Source organism: Perca flavescens, chromosome 23 (genome assembly GCF_004354835.1).
Source record: "Perca flavescens isolate YP-PL-M2 chromosome 23, PFLA_1.0, whole genome shotgun sequence".
In the NCBI taxonomy this organism is placed as follows: domain Eukaryota; kingdom Metazoa; phylum Chordata; class Actinopteri; order Perciformes; family Percidae; genus Perca; species Perca flavescens.
The window spans coordinates 13486092-13507613 of record NC_041353.1 but is presented as its reverse complement, the minus strand read 5'-3'; the positions used below and the strand labels follow the sequence as shown (position 1 = coordinate 13507613).

At 40.8% G+C, this 21522-nt stretch overlaps 1 long non-coding RNA gene across 1 annotated transcript in view; it reads left to right on the top strand.

The window, feature by feature from the left end:
• LOC114549815 (uncharacterized) overlaps positions 1-12425 on the top strand; it is a 36764-nt gene extending 24339 nt beyond the window's left edge. Inside the window, exon 3 of the long non-coding RNA XR_003691581.1 lies at positions 12086-12425. This is a non-coding gene — a long non-coding RNA (uncharacterized LOC114549815). The remainder of the gene's footprint in view (positions 1-12085) is intronic.
• The last annotated feature ends 9097 nt before the right edge of the window (positions 12426-21522 follow it).

Sequence of the window (21522 nt, the reverse complement as noted above, 5' to 3'; positions counted from 1 at the left end):
GGTAAGCCTGTTTCGTTGCTGCAAAACAATTATCAGAGTTTGAGGCTCTTGGTAAAGTTCAATACATGAAACTTAACCGTTTCTAGCAAACATTCTTGTGTTGTGCTATTACACTGCAGTCCAACTATTCTTGACCCCAATCTCCCAGATAGCCACACAGGCGAGGAAGGTAGGCACGTTCCCCTTCTTCAATCTAACCCACTGCAAACCCCTTTGACTTAGCCTCAGCCCATTTAGCAATCAAACTATTCTTTAAACTGACCTTGACCACACAAAGAAAGACAAAAATCGAAGAAGTGGGGGAGGGCTCCTCATAAGAAAACCTCCCACCCTAAAAATAGAAAAGGTTGGCAATTAAGTGCCAATCTAATCATCCCTCTGGTAAACGAGCCCTGAAGATTCCGCCCTCATATCCCCAAGGCTTTTTTTCACACCACTTCCTCATCATCGCCGGCTATCGGCTTAATTACGCCCCCGCCATCCCTAGATAAGAGAGTGATAGCCTTATCACCACGGCTCATTTCCAAATCCATGAAATTAATAAAGTCTACCTCCCTTCTCAGTTCTAGGGCCAAACTTATATTAGCTGTCACGTACGAGAACTAAGTGAAGTAATTCTTTGCCGGTTCTTATAGTGTTGGCAAAGAAAAGCTTGAGGAAATCATCCTCTAGGAGATTAAAGACAAGGAGGGGGAGGCTTTTTTTGTCTTTTAGGCAAATGATATTTGGGCTGCAGTTTTTCTTCCTGATGAGGGTTATAACTGTGTGTTAGTTTTATGATTTTTCTGGCTTAATTTATCATTCGCAGAGTAGCTGGATTGTCCATTTGCTTCATTTGACTACTTCATTTCCCTTAATCTTCACCTTGGGAGAACTGCTAAATTGCACAGTTTTGTTTCCCTCTGCAGTGGACTTTGCACGTGTGTTTGTGCAATATCAATCAGTAGGAATATGTTGGAATAAAAGGGCTACCTGCAGACAGCCCATAAAACGCCTAGCTTGTTATAAGTGAGAGTGTATTTATCTGTAGATCATCAATAAACCTCTCATCAAATAAAGCAGAGCTTGAGCTGCTTTCCAGTCGGAGCCACCTCGAGTCTATGAGCTCTCCAACTCTCCATGTTGGCTGCTGTAATCAGTGGGGAGACAGCTGGTTTCACCACGCTGTTCCACCTGCCCGCTCCCCTGAGTAAAGGGCTGTGCTTCACCGACCAAATCCACTCCAAGTCTCTCTCCGAGGCACAATCCAGCATGACTGGCAGGGGTCTCACACATCGATTTCAGGGAAAAGGGAAGCTTGGGCAGACCCGTCATCGCACCCGCGCTGGCAGTGGAATGAGACAGTCTCCCACTAGGTTTGGGCCTGTCATTTATTTCTAAACGACGGCAGATGGTGGGCTTGGCGCTTGCAACATCCTCTCAATCTCCCAAGGTGCACTTCTGTGATGGATGTGGCGAATGGGAGCGCTGCAGAGAAGACTGAGGCACATCTGCCCATGCCGATAACGGGGGGCAAAGTATGTCTGGGATTTCTAGCCGTCGACTTGCTTTCACATATTACTCATTCCCTCACAGACCTCTTGAGGACTCCCATCTCTCTGGGTTTATTTGCCTCTCACTTTCATAGCTTTGCCTTTTGCTGCTCTTATCAGCAGGGCACCTTTCTGTTTACCGTGCAGGTGCATTTTTGAGTTTGACATTGCTACCTGACTGGAAAAATCTATACAAACTTTCCTTTCAGCATGAGATATACCCCATTTGAAAAAAAAAAAAATGCTGGTCATTAATCATCACAGAATTATATTAACTGTAGCTATAATGAGGCCGTCAGGCTACAAAGTCTGTACTTACACAGAAACCTTAACAGAAAGTTATCCAGAACTGTTGTATGTTTTACTTAAGTGGCTTTCATTTCTTTTGTTATCCTCATTAGTGCTTTGTCTTATTGGATGTCTGTTGGGTTTCTCACAGCACTGTAATAGTCAGTAAATATATTTTCATTATACTTATACTGATTAAGCTTTATATAATTATAAAGATACCCAAGCAGCATGAACAACAATGGCTTTCTACAATACAAAGAATACCGAAGTACAAGCAGCAAGTTGGCAGCTGCTCCCGTCAAAAGAACTTAGCTACCACTTCCAAAAAAGATGAAGAAAACAACTTAAATCAAAACTAAATGGATAAATTTGTTTAACGTGATGCAGTTTTGGGCCGGTAGCTCTGACAACACAATGAAGTCGTCCATGAAATAATTAGTTACTTAATTTAATATCAATTTTAGCTAAAAGTGAAGTCTTACAATGGCAGGCATGATTACAGGTATATATTTCGACACACAGTATGAGAAAAATAATGTGTTTTTTTTTTTTAACACCATTACAGCATGTAAACATGTTCCAGTAAAAACCCAAACTACATGAACCCGAAAATTATGCGTGTCTTTTAAGACAAAGAAATGCAGCAAATCTTCACATTGGACAGGCTGGCAACAGAATGTTATTTAGTGCTATTTTTGCTCTTTCCACGCCAGACTTCTTCAAGATCCACAGTTTACAAATACACACCCATGTCCTACACGCCATCTGACACAGTGGATCCAAAGACACATTAAAGTGAGCAATCACCACCAACAACACCCTTGCAAAGGTCATGTCAGCTTTATCATCCTAATCATAGAACACCATCACTTTCAGTGATTTAGGGCTGCAGCAAAGCATCATAACCCGCCCAACCACATCCCTGCCCATGGACGTATCCGTGGCAACAGAGACGTCGGGCTGCCCTCCGACGATGCATCTTTGGGATTCTCTGTGCATCGCTGCAGGGTGACAAGTCAGGCGTAAAGAGTCGATTTAGCTGCGGCATTGGGGAGGCTCACACATTAGCAGAGAGGAAATAGGAGCCAGCAAATACTTAGTGGGTGATTGGCTCCGCAATAACAGAACACCCCCTTTGGCAGCTCGTCAAGCGGTGCTATACGGATGCCATTACAAACAGGGGGCCATTAGCAGGCACCGAGGCTTGGTGAGGCATGTCGCTGCTTCACGCCTTTGACCCCCAGGGCTGTTTTAAGATGTGTATGATCAGCTGTACACTGCTCATCCAGACAAACAGACGGACGGATCGGGGAGTGTTGGCATTTAGGAAACATGAGCTTTTCATCCATCCGCAACAAAATCTAGCACTTAAAGAAAAATGTCATGTAACAAGGTAAAACAACTAGTACAGATCCCTCCAAATGCCTAGTTACATCAATCCCCTTTGCAAAAAGAAGCAATTTGGGTCAAAACATGGCACACTGTGTGTATACACAATGCCTCAGAGGATCAGACCCAGATCTGAGTCAGAAACAAAACCTTTCTGTTTGCCTTTTGTGAAGAAAGACTGCTCTTAATGTTCCATATACTGTAGAGGTAATGTTGTTCATATTGTGGGTTTATATGGAACCTAATAGCAGCTATTTAGAGCAGTTTTGTTGGGACATTAAGTTTTTAAACAGATACATATCCTAAAAGCTTCTTTTTTTGAGACTAGCTGCATTAAAATGACTTCCTCACTGTAGGAAAATGTGCTATGTGATTTGTATGCCTCATGCTGTGTTGAGGAACAGTACGCACTGTATGTAAGTAGTTAGATCTGCACAGAAGCGCCATGCAGTAAAAAGCTAACTTGGATTCATATTTTATCACCATAGGGTCTATTGATGTTTCCTCCATATTTCTTTTGATTGTGGGGGGAAATCGCTGTCAAATGCCATCGACGTGTTCTAATTTTGAAGAAGCCTGTTGATTCTGTGAGATGCACCAAAAAAATGTATTCCACATTCTTACAGTTTTACCTATCCCCTCTACTGTAGTTATTATAAATTAATAAATTGTTCTTAATAACTGAACTAATTAGCAGCTGCTATTCACAGATAGTTTGGCTGTGAATAAAAATTAGGAATGAAAGTTAACTGCGACTCCCAAGTTGCTTTTCGGCAAATAATATCCAATCACTGAGCTTAAAACAATGACCGGCAGAAGATGGAGACTAGAATGACAATTTTGTTTAAAGACAAATTTGCAATGGGAATTCAAATTGGGGAAAAACCTTCTGAGTTCACAACTCTATTGGCTTTTTTTTCTGCCCTTACAGCTGCTGCATCCACTGCCATTTTTACCAGTGACGTCCTGTTTAGTTAAAGCTCAAAGCAAAGCAAGGGTTGAGGCTACAATACCTTCTGGGGCTACACCTGCTGAAAATGCATGCATTCATGGTAGAGTAACACGATTTGGATGAAAGCGTCCGCCAAATAGTGTGTGTTACGTGAAATGAGTTGTCGGCCCTGCCCTGCCCTGCCCGGGCAGGCTGTGTGTACTTCAGTAGTCTCCTCTACCACCCATGAGGTGGTGCACAAAGACCCCGGGAGGTTTTTTATTTTTTCTTTCACTTTCACAGTCCCTCTGGCACCTTCACTGACTGGCATCTCATTAAGAGAGCAGGACGCCTCCAGACAGGCCACGCCACAGGCTGCATGCTAATTGCGGAGGCGTAGCCAGCATGAGACGACCTTGTATGGTAAAAGAGGCAGAGAAGTGGTTTAGTTTAGCGTCTGGTGGGAAGGGGGCTCTCCTCCACAAACCGCTTTCGTCCTGACCTTGGACAGCAAAGTCAGCCAAGTCTGACCACTCACTGGAGTGACATCATAAAGTAAAAGCAACGCAGTGTGTAATATAGGTAGTAAGCCCTTTATTTATCACACTGTGTTATATAACAGCATGTAATGAGAAAAGCATCTTGGTGAGTGACATTATTCTGACATTAATTTGCTGCTTATCATAACTTTACTACAATTTCAAAGCCTTTACTTGTTCTTTTGCTTGACAACTCATTAGGTCCAAGGCTTCAAGTAAAAGTCACACAGTAATTTAGCACATCTTGGCAGTAATATATATACTTTCACCACTTTGTGACATTAATTTGCAATATGTCTCAGCTGTATTACAATTTTAAGGCTTGGGTCATTACAAAGGGCATGTAATTTGCATTGAACACGAAAAGCTACTTTGTACCTCAATATGCAGATGCATAATGCAGATGACACAGAAGGCTTGTTTTCTTGTCTTTGGCAAGTATGATGTGGAGATGTGGACTTCTCATGACTTGTGTATTTCGTACGCTGAACCCTGTGTGGCTCTATCTGCAATTTCATCATAACCTCTCCAGTCCAATAACACAACCTTTTGGCAGCTCACTCCATCTCAGCACTCACATCTGACAGTTCTTCTCGAGCAGCTAAACTGTAAAGTCCTCAGATTAAATTCCAATGAATGACAAAACACGTAAACACTTGGACGAAGAGGGAGAAAGGACAGACAGAGAAGATTCTGGAGTATTTAACTATCTAAAAAAGGTCAAATATGACCAAATACAGTTCCCTCCGTAATAGTGATAGATGGCATAATGGCGGAAACAATGGTATCTTTTTAATACTTGAATCCTGGCAAACTTTAATTTAGTTTATGCAAATAAAGATGTGTGTGTGTGTGTGTGTGTGTGTGTGTGTGTGTGTGTGTGTGTGTGTGTGTGTGTGTGTGTGTGTGTGTGTGTGTGTGTGTGTGAGAGAGAGACTATAGCTGCCTGTCTTAGTGCCATTAGTTTCTGCCTGCCACTCATTGATAAAGAGGCGCTGCCATCAGCCAAACCAGCCATCTCCTTCAGTCCTCATTAAAATGTCGTCATATTAAAAAATAATTTCAGGCCTCTGCTGATGAGCGTTTTATTGCCTTCATAAAAATGTTCTCAGTTTGGAGTCAACGGGAGAGAGAAAGGCTTCAATGAGTAATGAAAGTACGAGAGAAAGAGAAAGGACAGAGCAGATAAGAGTGATTTGTTGCATACTTGGGAGGGTAGTTTTGATTTTTAGAACATTCATAATTTCTTCATGTAGCTGCCCTAAATAAACACCCTTTCTTTACAGTGAAGAACGTATACTGGCAAGAAGAAAGTGAGCCTTTATCTTGCTCAGTGACCTGAACATAAGCTCAAGAACACCTTTATCATCTATATCATAAAAGATCTATATAATGGTCCGGAGTAGTCTATCTGTATTTTCTGATCTTGTCTGTGGGAGCGAATCATCCTCTCGATTATTTGCACACTGATCAATATTACTGCCACTGTAGATGTGCCAGTATTCGCCAAAAGGCTCATTTTCACAATTCTCCCATGGCCAGATGTTAAGCTGGTCATTAAAACAACAATAAAAACAAACATAATGTAAAATCACGACAGGAGAAAGCAGGCGAAACATGAAGCAGATGGACAGAGGATAAAAAAAGTTAAAGGCAACCAACAGAGGAAGAAATGTACAATGGCTGTTAATACAAAACAAAAAACGTGTGACGCAGTTTATTAGTTGCAGTCATTACATTGCCGAAGACCGCAATACAAAAAGGACAACCTTATCCTTTTTATTTAGGCTTTATTTGGTTCATTTTTTTAAATTAAGTTCTGGGAGGTTTGATGTTTTACATCACTGTTAAGGCTTTTGTAAACTCTGCTTTAACACAGACTAGTGTAACAGTAGCTACATCAACACAATATACAGTTATCCAATCGGCGATAATAGCTCAATCCAATCAGCTGTCAATGCTACGGCTGCTTACACCTACTATTAAAAGGCATCTCACAAAGTAGTGCAACACATTAACAACACCTTTCAACTTTTGCAGGTCAGTCAGATGTTGCACTCGAACAGGGAATCTGGAGTTAATCTTCTACTCGCTTACAAAATGCTTCCACAAGCACTTTTTTTTTATCGTAGAGACATAGAAAATAGAAAAAGCAATTTTCTAATACCCCTGCAGTGGGGAAAAAAAAACCCGCAGAAATGTAGAGGCTATCAGTGGGAGTAAAGGTTACTGGAGAGGGAATCTCACATATGCACACTTTAACAATAACTTAATGAAAATACCCTAATGACACTCAAACCTCTATGTTGTACGTATAAAGCTCAATAAAGACTGAATTTGCTGTTGTAGAAGCAGGTTGTCGAATGAAAGTCCTTGAAACATCAAAAGCACAAAGGATTAGGTTTAATGCTATACCGATTCATCCTCCTGGACTTATTATCTGAGGCAGCACTTCTGCTCTTATTGTTTGGACTTATTATTCTGATTATTCTCAGCTCTTCAACATTTCCATTTTGCTGATTTGTCACTCAGATAATGAAAAGCCACGCAACAGCAGCCTGCATACATACATACATATCCTCCGGTAAATGCTGCAGAAAACTTGTGGGTGGATGTGCACATTACTCCATGATGGGAATTTAATGCCACCATATGCTGATGTTTTCCCGCACCAGTGTTGATTCAAAAATAAACGCTCCCATAAATTTGTTCAAGCGGCAATTACGACTCATAGTTACGTTTATAGTACAGCGCCCGCTAGTGGCCTCCTCCTATTTATTACTGGAGAAAGCAGGAAGTAAGGTGAAGAAGTATGAGAGTGCCAAATCAGCATATGCAGGTTGGGATGGTGGAAGGGTCAAACAAACACAGGACTTTCAACAAGGTCCCGTTTGAAATTTAAAAAAAATGTAATTTAACAGACCAAACGGAGTTACGTTCTGCATCACATGCGTAACCAGAAGTTTAGTAATGTAACACAATATTTTAACACAAAGCCCTTTTTCTAAACTTAACCAAGTAGTTTTTTTGTTTAAACCTAACCAAACTGCAACCATTTCACAACGTTAAGTACAACCGCAACCGTTACGTTCTCTAGGTTAAGATATGAGGACGGAAAACGCTTACCTTGCACGGCAGCTGGCTTCTCGCGGTATCGTGAGATCTGCAAAAAATCGCAGGATCACACATCACATAAAATCCATCTAGTCAGGCTTCAAGTAATGCGTTTGTGTCCAAACGGCAGCCGACCAAACCAATCTGGGTCCGGTGAGGAGCTACTGGCAGCCACGGGCAGCAAAATTACGAATCCCACTATGGCTACGCCAAGACCCGCCCTATGAAACCGCTCGATTGGTTGGGATTAGGCATTTCACCTCAAGTGGTTAAGGTTAGGATATCCGATTGGTCAGGAGATAGGACCTGAAAAAATGGGGTTACGTTACCTTACGTTCTCATGGACGCCTGGCCAATAAATGCTATTGAAAGGCGGGTCTTGGCGTGGCCATAGTGGGATTCGTAATATTGCCTACGGGCGGGGTTCAGGTGTGTGTGATGTCCGCGAATGTTCGTTCAAAACAACAATGGCGGACGTGATAGATGGTTCATCCAATCACCGACTAAGTGCCTGCCCTTTTCCAAGCCATCCAACCATTTCGCGCGTCAGGTTAGGAAAACACTCCTGTGGGTCGTATTTCGGGCCACCTCTAGGGGCGGATGGTTTGGAGGACTAGTTGGATTATATGAGCTTGTTGTATCTGATGAAGAAGTAAAAAGTTTGCCACATTTACGTTGCGGCACGCTATCTCTCTTTCTTCCTGATCATCGCATTTCTATTCAAAGTGGAGCAAAACTAATAACATAAGCAGAGATACTGTATTCTGTCCCTGAGCTGTGTTTTGTTTATAAGATATTTTAATTGTAAATAGAAACATGAGTGCACTAGAATCAATCTATTAATGTGGGAAACCATGAATTATGAGAGGAAATATAAATACTTCCTCTCTCACACACACACACACACACACACACACAGAAACATGTAGAAACTGAACACACAAACACACTGTTCGTAGGAGTACGTTAATGTCCCAGCAGAATATACACATAACTACTTGATTGGCCTCAAGGGATGTTATATCTACGCTCTAATTTCAGATAGCAAGTAAGCATATCCTGTTACAAGCCATTACAAGAGTTTAATGCCAGGCGCTGTTTGTTATGCTCTCATTTTATATCCTCACTTCTAAGGATTTAGCTCTGTTTGTGACGAGATGAAAAGATTTCTACTATTTGGGTTACAGCTAAAGTTTCTTGTCTTGCAAAATTTACTCGCATAATTAAAAACATTTAGTTGAAAATAACTTCACTGCTTCTTTCTCCTCTGTTAAAGCTGACTCAGAAGGAGTAAAATAGTTATGAAGATAAACAATAAAATAAATAAAGTAGTTGTAACTAATTGCTTTTCCGCTCTGGGTCTGGTGTGAAATACACTTTATTTTGGAAGTGACTCTTTTTAGGATGTGCACACCACTGTGGCTGCCGGACAGAAGCATTTGTTTCTTGCCTTGGCTCCGGGCTCACGTTCGTGCTCTCGCCAGTCAGAGAGTTGCTCGTGGCTGTTTTTTTGGTTGTAATACAGACAGAAGATGCCAAAGCAATGTTAGGTCATTACTCATCCCACAACCTACTGAGAACTGGGCAGAAATAGAAAGCAGGCAGAAATGTGCCAGGCAAGAGAAGCCAAATGTACTCAGACCCTAAAAGTACAAACATATTAAGATTCTTAACTACTTTAGTGTTGCCAGCTAAAAGTAAAGTTTCCAAAAGTATAAATACTAGTTTTGCAGAAAAATGGCGCCTGTGACATTACATTATTACATTCTACATTATTACTGGTTTTACTACTTCATATACAGTTAGGTAGTTTAGTAAGGGGTTCCCTGTCTAGGGGTTGGGGTTCTGCTACAGAAATCTGTATTTATTTTTTGGACTTTTCTCTAATCTTTGCTTTCTGACCTTAAACGGTTATTTAAATGAAACCATCTGAGAAGTTTAGAGGCAGTATCACTGCTTGGCGGTTCAACTTGAGACTTACATCCCAAGAAGAATGACCGCATCAGTCGTTCAGGGTGGATGGATGGTTCAACAAACCAACTAACAGCATGACCACGATCATCCCTAACCTGTGTGTTTATTATTGTCACCATGACAAAGCTTCCCTAACCTTAACAAAGTACTTATTTTAAACCCAACCAGAGTGTTTCCTTAAACCTAAAGTTGTGCCTAAACCTGACCAAACCTTAACCATAGTGGTGTTGTTGGGAAGAAACAGACAAATGTTGTCCTGTTGGTGAGGCATCAGATCAGAAAACGCTCTGTGTTGTTCTGGAGGACATGGACAAACTATGTTTTTTGTAGTTTTATTGGTAGGACTTGTTGTCTACACTCATAGACAACAAGTCCTCCCAAGCATTCTTGTTAGCAGAACTGACTTTTTGCATTGGATTTTATGCAATGTATTTTTTTTATATATATATATAAAATAATAATTACACCTGTGGTTGAGTAAAAATACATATTCTCCCTCTGAATGTTAGCGAGTAGAAGTACAGAATAAAGTAGCATAAAATGGAGATTGTGATAGTCAAATTGTAGCCACTGAAAGAACATAGGACAAGTATTTTTGTTTTTGGGTGTAATATAGGCTGATAAATTTGCCCTTCTAGGGGGATGATGTTCATTTGTGATATCCTCATTTCATATTCTCGCCAGTTGGGCATGCCTCAGTTTTGAGGTGTAATATAGGCCTGCCAAATCAGCGGTAGCCCCATTACTCATCCCCCTCTGTGCTGTCTCCTGGCTTGTGCTCCGCCGCTAATGCAGATTACAGGGATATATGAGGGCTATTTTGTTCGCTGCAGGGTGGAAATGATCACAGGCAACCCCATCCCTCTCTGATGCACGATTCTACATCTGTTCCCCCCCCACGAAAGCCTATCTGGAGATCCATCAGAGCCAAGTCCTTATCAGATCTGAGGCTGCTACATCTATTGCACATCAATTATAGATGCTATGTGTAAAAAATAAGGTCCCTATAGCAACAAGCACTCTTGATCCTCAGAGACATTGTTTGGTTAAGTGATTAGTTGCTTGACTTACAGTTTGTGCATTTTATAAGTGTTAAATGGTCCTTTCATGAAACATGAGTAAATAGACACAAAGGCCTCCAGTGAAGGAGAATAATGTGTAACTAATCATGGCATTGCCATAATGCTAATGGGGCTCGAACTTTCTTTTTGCACAAAGAAAAAAGTTCAAAGTGGAGGGAATAAATCCAAAATATCCACACTTTTTCATGATCTTTGTGGGCCCTTGGTGGCTTTTGTTTGAGGGATTTGTGCAGGTGAAAATCCACACAGGTATGACCAGTGTTTTCATCATCCATAAACCCATTTTTTTTTCCTGCTGGAAGAAGATCCAAGGTGATAAACGAGCCAAGCTGCGTTATTTGAGTCGAAAATCACGCGCTTCTTAAATTCATTTCCAACTTGCTCCCTGACAGAGAACACAGACCTATTATTCAAAATTCTATCTATTCTGTGACCAGGACATGTCCAAAACCACACATTTAATCTTTATGCAAGTCTCCCTCATCTGTTGGGTAAATAGACCATTCATCATATTATTGGGCTTTTACAGCTTGGCTGTTTGAGTGATCTGTCTCTCAAACAGCCTCTCTCCCTGGCAGCCCAATCAATCATTTTTCAATGAAGATGTCACAGCTCATTGTGTAGAGTGTTTTCCTAAACAATTTCCAGAGCCTTTTAGATGATAAATTATAAAGCTAAAAAAAAATGTGTCCATGAGGGTGGTCAGTTCCTTTCTGCAAAATGTGTAGGTACAGTATTTTAGAGGCAGATTATGGAGTATTTTACCCATATGCTTCATAGTTTTAATGCAGAATTCACCCACTGTCAACAATTTTCACCTCAGTGGAGACGTTAGCAGGTGCAGGAATGTGCTCAGTATTAACTTTTCATTAGGCAATGTAAACCGCATTAGTCATCAAGAAGTAGTTGCCGCTCAACAAGGGACGTAATTGGTTTGTGGTTAATCGCTGTTTGAAGCTGTAAGTTGTGTGCGCGTGTGTGTCTGCACAACTGCTGTATGAGCTCTTTAAGACCTCACACTGTCTCAGGAAGACATCAGAAGTTTTAAAGATTGACAGCGGAAACTATCAGAAATGTTTTCCAGGGAGGTACAAAAGATAATGGCCTTTAATTCAATAACAAAGCCATAAGATTGACTCAATAAATAACCAAACAGCCACAGTGGAGTAATATGTTTTTCACTCTCATTCTGGGAACACACCTCACGTCTCCTCTCTTCTGTTTCTGTCGCAGGATGCTTCAGGAGTTGATGCGGAGACCTGCAACACCGGGAAACTGAACGCTGCTGACCACGTTCACCTGACACGAGGAAGTGTTTCAGAAAACACAGTGTGCAGATAAAACATACACCATCATCATACTTCCTTCTATTTAACCAAACAAAAAAATTTTCCATTACTATTCTCCTTGACCAGCCTCTGCTTGGTGCTTAGTCATAGTATCACCAAATGAACTACAGAAGAATTTGCTGGTTAGATTACTAATTTAACCTGGAATATGTAAAGCAGTTAAGTGGTGGAAGAAGCATTCAGATGCTTTATTCAAGAAAAAGTGGCAAGAAACTCTATTACAAGAGAACAATCCCACAGTCAAAATGTTACTGAAATAAATGTACATAAGTATCAGCAAAATGTACTCAAGTATCACAAGTAAAAGTTCTCTTTATCCAGAATAGCTAATTTAATAGTGTTATTAAGCTGGCAAATACATACATACAGTTGCAGCCAAAAAGTACCATATTTTTCCTTGAAATGTAGTGCAGTTGACAGGCATTGTACTTAAATTAATTAAGTTACTTTTCATAACTGATGCAATGAATTACACTATTTTACTAGTAAAATCCTCTTGAATATACATAGAATAGAAATCGCCTAATTGTATTAAATTCTTATATTTGAACAGCACCATAACAGCCTTTCAAATGATGATTTTGGTGTCGAAAACATAACTAAAATACATATAAGGGTAGCTGCAACCTTTACACTCGTGAAATCGTGCATGAAAATCCAGGCTTTTGGCAACTTAATTAGTCAGATTTAATGTAATCTGTTACCTCGCTACTCACGCCTCGTCTCACGAGTCCTCGAGGAGGATTTGTGAGGAATTTGTGAGGTCCTTTCTTCGGTGTGTCGGCCCACCACCATCTCCTCCACCTCCACCCACCCTCAGTGCAACGCGGTTGCATTATTAAACTTGTATAAGATCATTAGCATACAAAGCAGGAAACCTACCGCCCTGCATACATATTTATCTGGACGTGCCTGACTTGTACGTGCATACACTCATACTGTAACCCCTTTACACACAAGCGTGACTGTCTTTCTGCTGCAGGAGTTCTGTGAACAGACACTATGAAGTAGATGTTACTATTGTAGAAGCACGACCAGTTTTAAAGGATAGATATTTATTTGAGCAACATCTGAAGAAAGACGAGTTAGCATTTGCCATAAACTATATATTAAAGCTAGTGCGGCTGCCTGTAAGACTGAGAAAATTTGTGTATTTGGAAACCGAGCAGATGGAGTTTGGTTAGGTTCATCAGAGCAGTTTGCTTCGAGCATATTAAATATAGTTTACACACAGAGGAATATACATATTCATCTGCTGCACTCCGAAGCACATAATCAAACAGAGAGAAAGACAAACAGAGGGCATGTTTTTGTCAATACTTGCATCACCCATGGGTTACCTCTGACTATCGAATGACTGTGAAATCCTCTCCTTTTCTCTCTCCTTCCCTTGTTCCCTTCCTCTTCAAATCCACATTTTCTCCACAACCATGCTATCCCTGTTCCCTTTCCTTTTTGGAGATCATTTTCTACACTTTCTACCTACCTGATGACAGCACAATCCCTCCTTTTTTTTTTTTTTTTTTTTGACAACGCGGATTCCTCCGTTAATATCCCTTTCTCCTTCCTTCTTTTTCCTCCCTCCTGTGAGATTGCTGCTGTGTCTTATGGCTTTTTATTCCTACGTGATGGTAGATGGGTTCATGTAGGAGTAGAAGCCACTAAACACGCAGTGAGTGCTCAACGCGCTGGCCAACACACACAGCGAGCTTCCCGTGGCTATGACAGCTGCCATGTTCACATCAATGGTCCTGCCCATTACCAAGAATATGCACACAGTTAAAAAATAGTCCAGGGTATTCACTGCAGGGAGTGGCTACTGTTTCAGGTTATCTTTTCAGAACAGATTTGTTATGTGAATGACTTAATTAAATGGTTATTATACTTAATTGAACAGTTGGTTTTAAGACAATAGAGCAGAATGTTGATGTAGGCTACGGGTGGTCTGACTAATCAATCTGTGCAAATCTGAAGTTGTGAACAGACATACTTTTTCACAAAGACTTTCCACCTGCATGCTGGCTGCACGTGCCCTGAATTTCAAACTCAATCCTCTGCCCCGAGGTCGCTGTGCAAAACTGGAGCTGGATAGCTCTCAAAATAGAGATCAGGAGAAGTGGATGCCACAATTGAGATGAAACAACTAGCAGAGGTAGGTCATCAATGTTGTTTAATAATGTCCATAATCTGACGGGACTACCTATTCTCACATAAAGCGAAGGTGAGAACATACAGAAAGCTGTTACAGGATCGTTTTGACTCTTTCACCAACCTACAGAAGTGTGAAAATAAACCCTCTCTTAGAAATAAAGCACACAGTTTACTACACGACACACATTTCACATAAATCATTTCATACAAACAAAAGTCACATTTTGGACATATTTGGAATTATTGCACATCAGAAATATGAATTCCACATGCTGTTGCTGTCCTGTGTTCAGTTTTCAGCTTTGTAGTCGCGTTTGTGTCCAATTCAGTTCAATATTTACTCAACTTTCAGCTCTGTTTTGGTCTCCACCAACTCCTGAGAGAAATATCTGGCCCCTTTAGCTGCAAAATGCTGCACTTTGTTCACCAGCTAGTCACTAACTGCGTCCGTCTGCAGTTTGGGTGCTGAGCAGGTAGTGTACAGTGGGATTTTAGTGCTTTTTGGCTGACAAACATTTGGAGAATTGTGGTTTATAGGGTGACTATATGCTTTTTAGTAAATTCCTATTTACACTTGTTTTTTGGTCATTCATTTCACATATGCTTGTATGAGCTTATATGCTCATATAAGGGATCTATTCAGACCAGCACTGTTCCTTTAAAGCTTTTAGCACCAAACTGAGAAGTGTAACTCAGCTCAGTGTGAAACCCCTTAAATTCCTGTCTACTCATAAATTAGATCCAGGCAAGCTCAAATGGCTAATAATGGTATTTATCAGCAGTAACTTTATGCCTGAACTGAACTTGGTGTCAACCAATTAAGCAAGATATTCAAATGATCCTGCTCCTGTTGGGTTCAGTTAGGTGCTTTGGGGTTTGACTTTAAATGTCAACCTCCTGTTTGTTTTTTCCGTAAAAATAAGCTCCTCACTTTCTCCTCCTGAGCAGAATCTGAATAAAGCCTAAATGGACTGTTGTCGGAAACCATAAGCTGATTTAGTAATCCTGGGATATTACAAGAATGTGACACATGCTTGCAATTGTGTGACATTACTTCTGTGTTGTTATGAGGTGGATAATTATTCAAGATGAAATTGCAATAGATATGGTCTGCTGAGGTTTAATGATTTATTCAAGGCTGTAAGTTGTTATGATCTAATATTCAGCGCGGTGGGATGGGAAGTTTCTTTTGCTTGCATTATCAGTTCAATTTATTTTTCAAGGTCTCACTCCTACGTGGAGTTCTTTATAGAGACATGAGGAGGTCTGAGAGAATAGCAGAGCAGGAAAGACACATAGGAGGATGCTGAGAGAGGATTTGATCCTGGACCAGCAGGGATCCATGGGAATCTAAAGGTGGGTATCAACCATTGTGGCATCTGTGGGAAAGAGCCTGCATTATTTAAAACAACTATGGCATATGAAGGGGAAGTTGTGTTTGAATAGATTGTTGCCATCTTCTGTTTTTTCGCCCGAGGGTGTATACGCCTTATCCCTGCGTTCCCGGGTTGTGATCTGACTGCTATAACCTCATATTTCCAAAATGTCAAATGTCAGTTCGGTGAAATAAAATAATTTTTTTTTTTTAAATCATGCTCAGGTTATGAAACTTGATGGAGTTATACAAGGTCACATAATCCTCAAGTTCAGGTAAAATCATGAAATTCATCAGAATTGGAGTAATGGGGGTTTTTCATCTGACAGGTGACTTTCTTTCTGTAATAAATAATGCTCTTTTGTGTTCTCTGCTTCATTTGTTCCCTGTTGTAACGTCAGTGCTGCTCAATAAATTATGAATCACGCCTGTTCAACCTGCTGCATATCTCTTGTTTCATTTGTCTGTCAAACTGCTTTTTGTGTGTGTGTGTGTGTGTGTGTGTGTGTGTGTTCCAAATGCCACACACAGGCACGCCCCAAATGTACACACTAATGCAAACATGAGGTCTCCAGTTTTACAAGAGGCGTTTTCTTGAAAGTCAGGCTGTTTAACTCAAATCTCCCACTGGATTTGATAAAAAAAAACTGAGGGCAGACTCATTTATGAGCCCGTCATGTAGGAGTACAAACAATGAGAGAGCAGCAGGGATGTGGCAGTAAAACATCTTACATTATTAGTAGCAGTAAATTTGAACTGTAAATAAGCTTCAGTAGATAATAATTGGTATATAAGTCAATAATAGACACTATGTACAGAAATGCCTAATAAATGCAATTCCAACTGCCCCTCATTGAAATAATTGCTCATGTTTAGTCTATGTTTAATCTGCCATAAGACATGAAATTGCCATACATAACAACACAATTGCACACTGATTCACAGGAAAATAAAGATGTCATTCTGGCTGCACCATGTTATCCCACAAAGTTGTCTAACAGCGGGTGGGCTGAAGGATTGTTTATGGGATGAATTGCAAAAGGCACAGCGTGATTCTTTCACTTTCTTTTCTCAGAGATTTTGGGTAGCAAAGCTCGCCTACACACACCAGCTGGCTGTTGTCTGGGGGAATCTTTTTTTCTGATGAAATCAGAGGAAATCCACAAGCAGCCCAAGGCAGACCACATATCCTTTTTTTCTTTTATTCTATTCAATAATTCTCAGTGATAGCCCTCTCATTTGAGCACTGGCACCACTCCCCATTCCAATTAGTGAAAGGCAAAGAGGACCCCTTGTTTGTCGGCACGCAAGCAGTAATTGGATAATCCCTGAAATTTGGGCGAGTGCACAAAAGGGAATCTGTAATTAAACCAGAAAGTCTGTCAAATATTGACACAGATGAGTCCTGCAAAGTACAGATACAGAGGATGAGTCAACATTATTGTGCAGGTTCATAAAATTCCAGTTTTATGCACAAGGGCAAATTATGAGGTTTTTGTCATAAAGTTTAGCTTCTAATCAAATAGATGAAAAATCTAATTCATCCTAATATTAATATGGACATTCTTTTGCATAATCCCTTTGTTTAATTATCTTTAAATCCACCTTTAACTTGTCTCCACATGTTTATTTACATCTCCCTTCAAGAGCGCGGACTTAGCAGGTGACCTCAGTGAGTGAGGCTTTCACACACATTCACCAGGTTGTTGAGTTTCATCTGACTGCCATATATGCAAATTACCAGTTTTATTCCAGAAGGAAATTTCCACAATGTACAAAAGTGGCAGCTGCTCCACAAAACAAATATTACACTAGTAGAAATTCATCTAACAAAACTAAGAGCCTATAGCCACACTAGCAGCTCTGTACGGCTGTACTTAAAGGTCCAGTGTGTAACGTGTTTAGTTAAAAATCTGTGTTGCCCGTTCACATGAATATTTACCACACCATCAATTCCAAGTATTCCTTTTGGCTTGAAATTTTATATTTGCATTCGCATGAACTGGGGTAGACGCTCCATATTCATGCACCATCTTGAAATACATTAGCCGGTAAGGGACATACAGGACACACTGCTCCGCCTTTACCATGTTCACCATCTTAGTTCAGCGTGTTAACATGCTAACATTTACACAAAGTACAGTTGAGGCTGATGGGATTGTCATTAGTTTTGCAGGTGTTTAGACATAAACCAAACATTAGACATAATACACTTTTTGACCAGATGAGGGGCAACACAAAAGTTATTACAATTAATCCTGAGGAAGATATGGATGTTTGTACCAAATTTCAGCAATCCATCCATTAACCCCAAATGTCAACCTCATGGTGGCACTAGAAGAAAAACCATTATCGTCTGGGCTCCATCGGTATCTGTGCCAAGTTTCAAGGCAATCAATCGAATGGTTGTCAAGACATGTCACAACAAAACAAAAATGTTACCCTGCTGGTGGTGTTAGAGGAGAAGTCAGTGGATGACCAAAATCAGCAGGATTCCTTGACTGGGATCATGTCTGTATAATTGCAATTTATCCTCTAGTTATTGAGATATTTCAGTCAGGACCAACGGACGTACCGACATTGCCATCCACGGGGCCATGCCTGCTAAAAACCTCATTGTTTTTGCAACCTCTGAATAATAAAAGTTTGGATGCCTCAACAGAAGCCTATGGCATTTTGGAAACTATCTCTGCACACACTGTGACCTGTGGACATCCCATTGTGACAAGTGTGTGCTGAGTTACACAAAATTTTCTCAACATCTCTCTAAAAGCCATCACGACGACACTTTTCCTCTCTCAGAGTCCACTTAATGAGAGTCTATCGTCAGCGTTCTGACTGCAATTACAGTGCTTAGGACTCTTTAATGATATGTTTGGCTATATTACCTCTCAGCTGCCCAACAACATTAAATACCCTGCGGCTGATTAATCCGGCATCCACAAAAACACCCAATTAGAGGGAAAACGTTTGAATCGAGTTATGCCAACAACTTTAGAGCAGAATAGACCAGCACTAAAGTAGGCTACAGTAAATGGAGATGATAGCCAAAGCTTGTGGATCAGTTTATTTCTGTTTTACACTGAAAACACATGATTCTTTATTATGTCTCAGATATTAGGACTGTGTTGTAATAAACTTCAGATAAGTTAGGGTTACTTTGCTCAAGGGAAAAGTGCCAAAACACACAGCTGTTGCTGAACACTGGGTGCCATGAGGGTCAAACATGTGGCCTCTCAGTTACATAACGCTCTGTCTAATCAGCAGGCTGCCCTTCCTACTCACTGCTGCTGTGTCTGCATCAAAGTCAGAGATGAAGAAGCTGTTAAAACATCTAACATGACTTGCACTAATTAAGTGCATGTCTGTTTCTGTTCTACCTAAAACCATGAAAAGGATCTCACATAATTGTGAGTTGTTGTCAAATTAGCAAGATGACTCCTGACAGAGGAAAACTTAAAAGAAAATATCGTAAAAAAAAGGCGTCTACAGTAATTCAAAACTAATGATGTGAATTAAAAATTTTGAAAACAATATATTTCTCACTCCGCACCATCATGGTTGTGTCAAATACGATTAATCTGTGGCACATTTTCAACAACTCCCAGCACAACTTCACTCTCGTCAGCACATGATTGCTGTCGACGTAGAACTTGCAGAGCAATAGTTATTATTAATGTGCAACATCTGAAGTTAAGCTCATGAGGGGGAGGGAATTAATTTTCCAGGAGTTCCTTTTGTAACATAGACTGAGCGGTGACAAAGCACCATTGAGTCTGTAGGGGAGAGGAGATCCCATCCCATCTAGAAAACAGACATGGAAGTCAAGTACAAGCATAGGAGGAGAAACAACAGCCGGTGCTGATAAGTACATTTTGTCTTGTACTGTGCTTAATCAAAGTACTGCGTTGCTGACACTTGGGTATACTACTTGGGTATTTTCTGCTCCAGTATATACAGATGGGTGATAAATTAAAGGGGGAAAAAAAACATGAAGTTTCATGATTCTACAAGGCTCTCAAACTTCACTGGAGTAAAAAAGCATAATACTTAAAAAACATGAGAAAGAACACTGTGGGTCCAAAGTCCCCCTTAGGTGTCAGGGTTGAGGTTGCAAATGCTGGCTCACTGTCACAGCTTACTGGGATAGTAACAGAATTTGATTTACCTGTGCTTTTCTTGCTATGACATGTCAAAAATGGCTGTGAAAAGGGCAATTGGCTGCACCAATAATGATTTAGGTGTGCCATAATAAAGGACGATGTATACTTGTTTTAACTCTGTTATTTGTGTCCAAAAAAAGCCACATGAAATCTACTTTGACCCAATGTTGTTAAACAATAAAACATGAAAACGTCCAGGGTTTATGTTACAGGCACTGTAACCTGGGACATTGGGCAGATATGTGTACAGTAGTACAGAAAACACAGCACGCTAATGGCAGCTTTACTATATTCTGAGACCTAATTTCATGAAACACAACTTTATTTAGGCAAATACACCATGTGAGCACATTAGAGACTAAAGTAATAGATTTACAACTAGATTTTGACTCACCTTCTACAAGATATGGCCATAATATTACATAATGAGGCAGGACCCAGGTAATACTGTACTTTAGTCATGCAAATTCACCAACAAATGTGCAAGTAATCAAATTACCAATAAATTAACTGACACACAGTGAACCTGGGGTCTTTGCCCATTTAATCCCACCTCAGATTTACATAATTTTTAGGATCATCAAACCATTAAGTGACCCCCACTCGTAACAGTGCTAACAATCATCATTTTCTCCACCATGGAAGCGCCTTTCAGAGTGTCAGGCAGGTCTGTGCTTTTAGCTCCATCTCGTCTGTCTCTTATCACCTCTCATCAGCAAGGGTGGAGAAAGAGGTTAAGGGGGGGTTTGGCTCATCCGAGGCAAAGAGGAGAGCCAAAAAGAAGGCAGCATCCTTATCAAAGGCCTGGGTGCTGAGCCTCGGTTAAAAATAGAAACCGAGGGAGATTGGCATCGATTTCTGCAGGCGCTGACGGCCCGATTGACAGCAGCACGGCGGCGTCGGGCTGTTGAGCCATCGAGGGAATCCGCCAGACTGCCTATGATGAGATGAGATGGGAAGATAACTTCTGACAAGCCCTCCACCCGCTACCCATCTCTAATCACCCTGTCTGCACACACACACACACGCACACACACACACACACACACACACACACACACACACACACACACACACACACACACACACACACACACACACACACACACACACACACAAACATGCACACACACACACAGAGAAAAAGTAATTACCACATGCATGCACACGCACACAAACTCAGGGACACACACACTTGCTGCCCCCTGAGCAAGTAATGGGACTTTGGCTGGCTGAGCATCCACCTGTCCAGTGTCTCCTGCCAAGCCAAAGCTCATGTGCCTGCACACATACAAAATACCTCTGGATGTCCCTCCACAGCCACCAGCCACCGTCCTTAAGGGTTATCTCACTGAATTATCCTCTGTCAGTAAATAGTGCCTAATATCCATGAGACGCTCCGAACTGGGATGTCAGTGACCTTTGTTTTACTGCTGTAAATGAACTCCATTGAGTGATTACTGTTATTACACTGCTTTATTGCACTTTGATGTTGTTTATCTTCCCAAAAGTATTGGTAGTAATTCAGTCAAGCAAACGTGCCTGGTATGCTAAAATTAAAGTGCTCCTATTATGCTCATTTCAGGTTCATAATTGTATTTAGAGGTTGTACCAGAATAGGTTTACATGGTT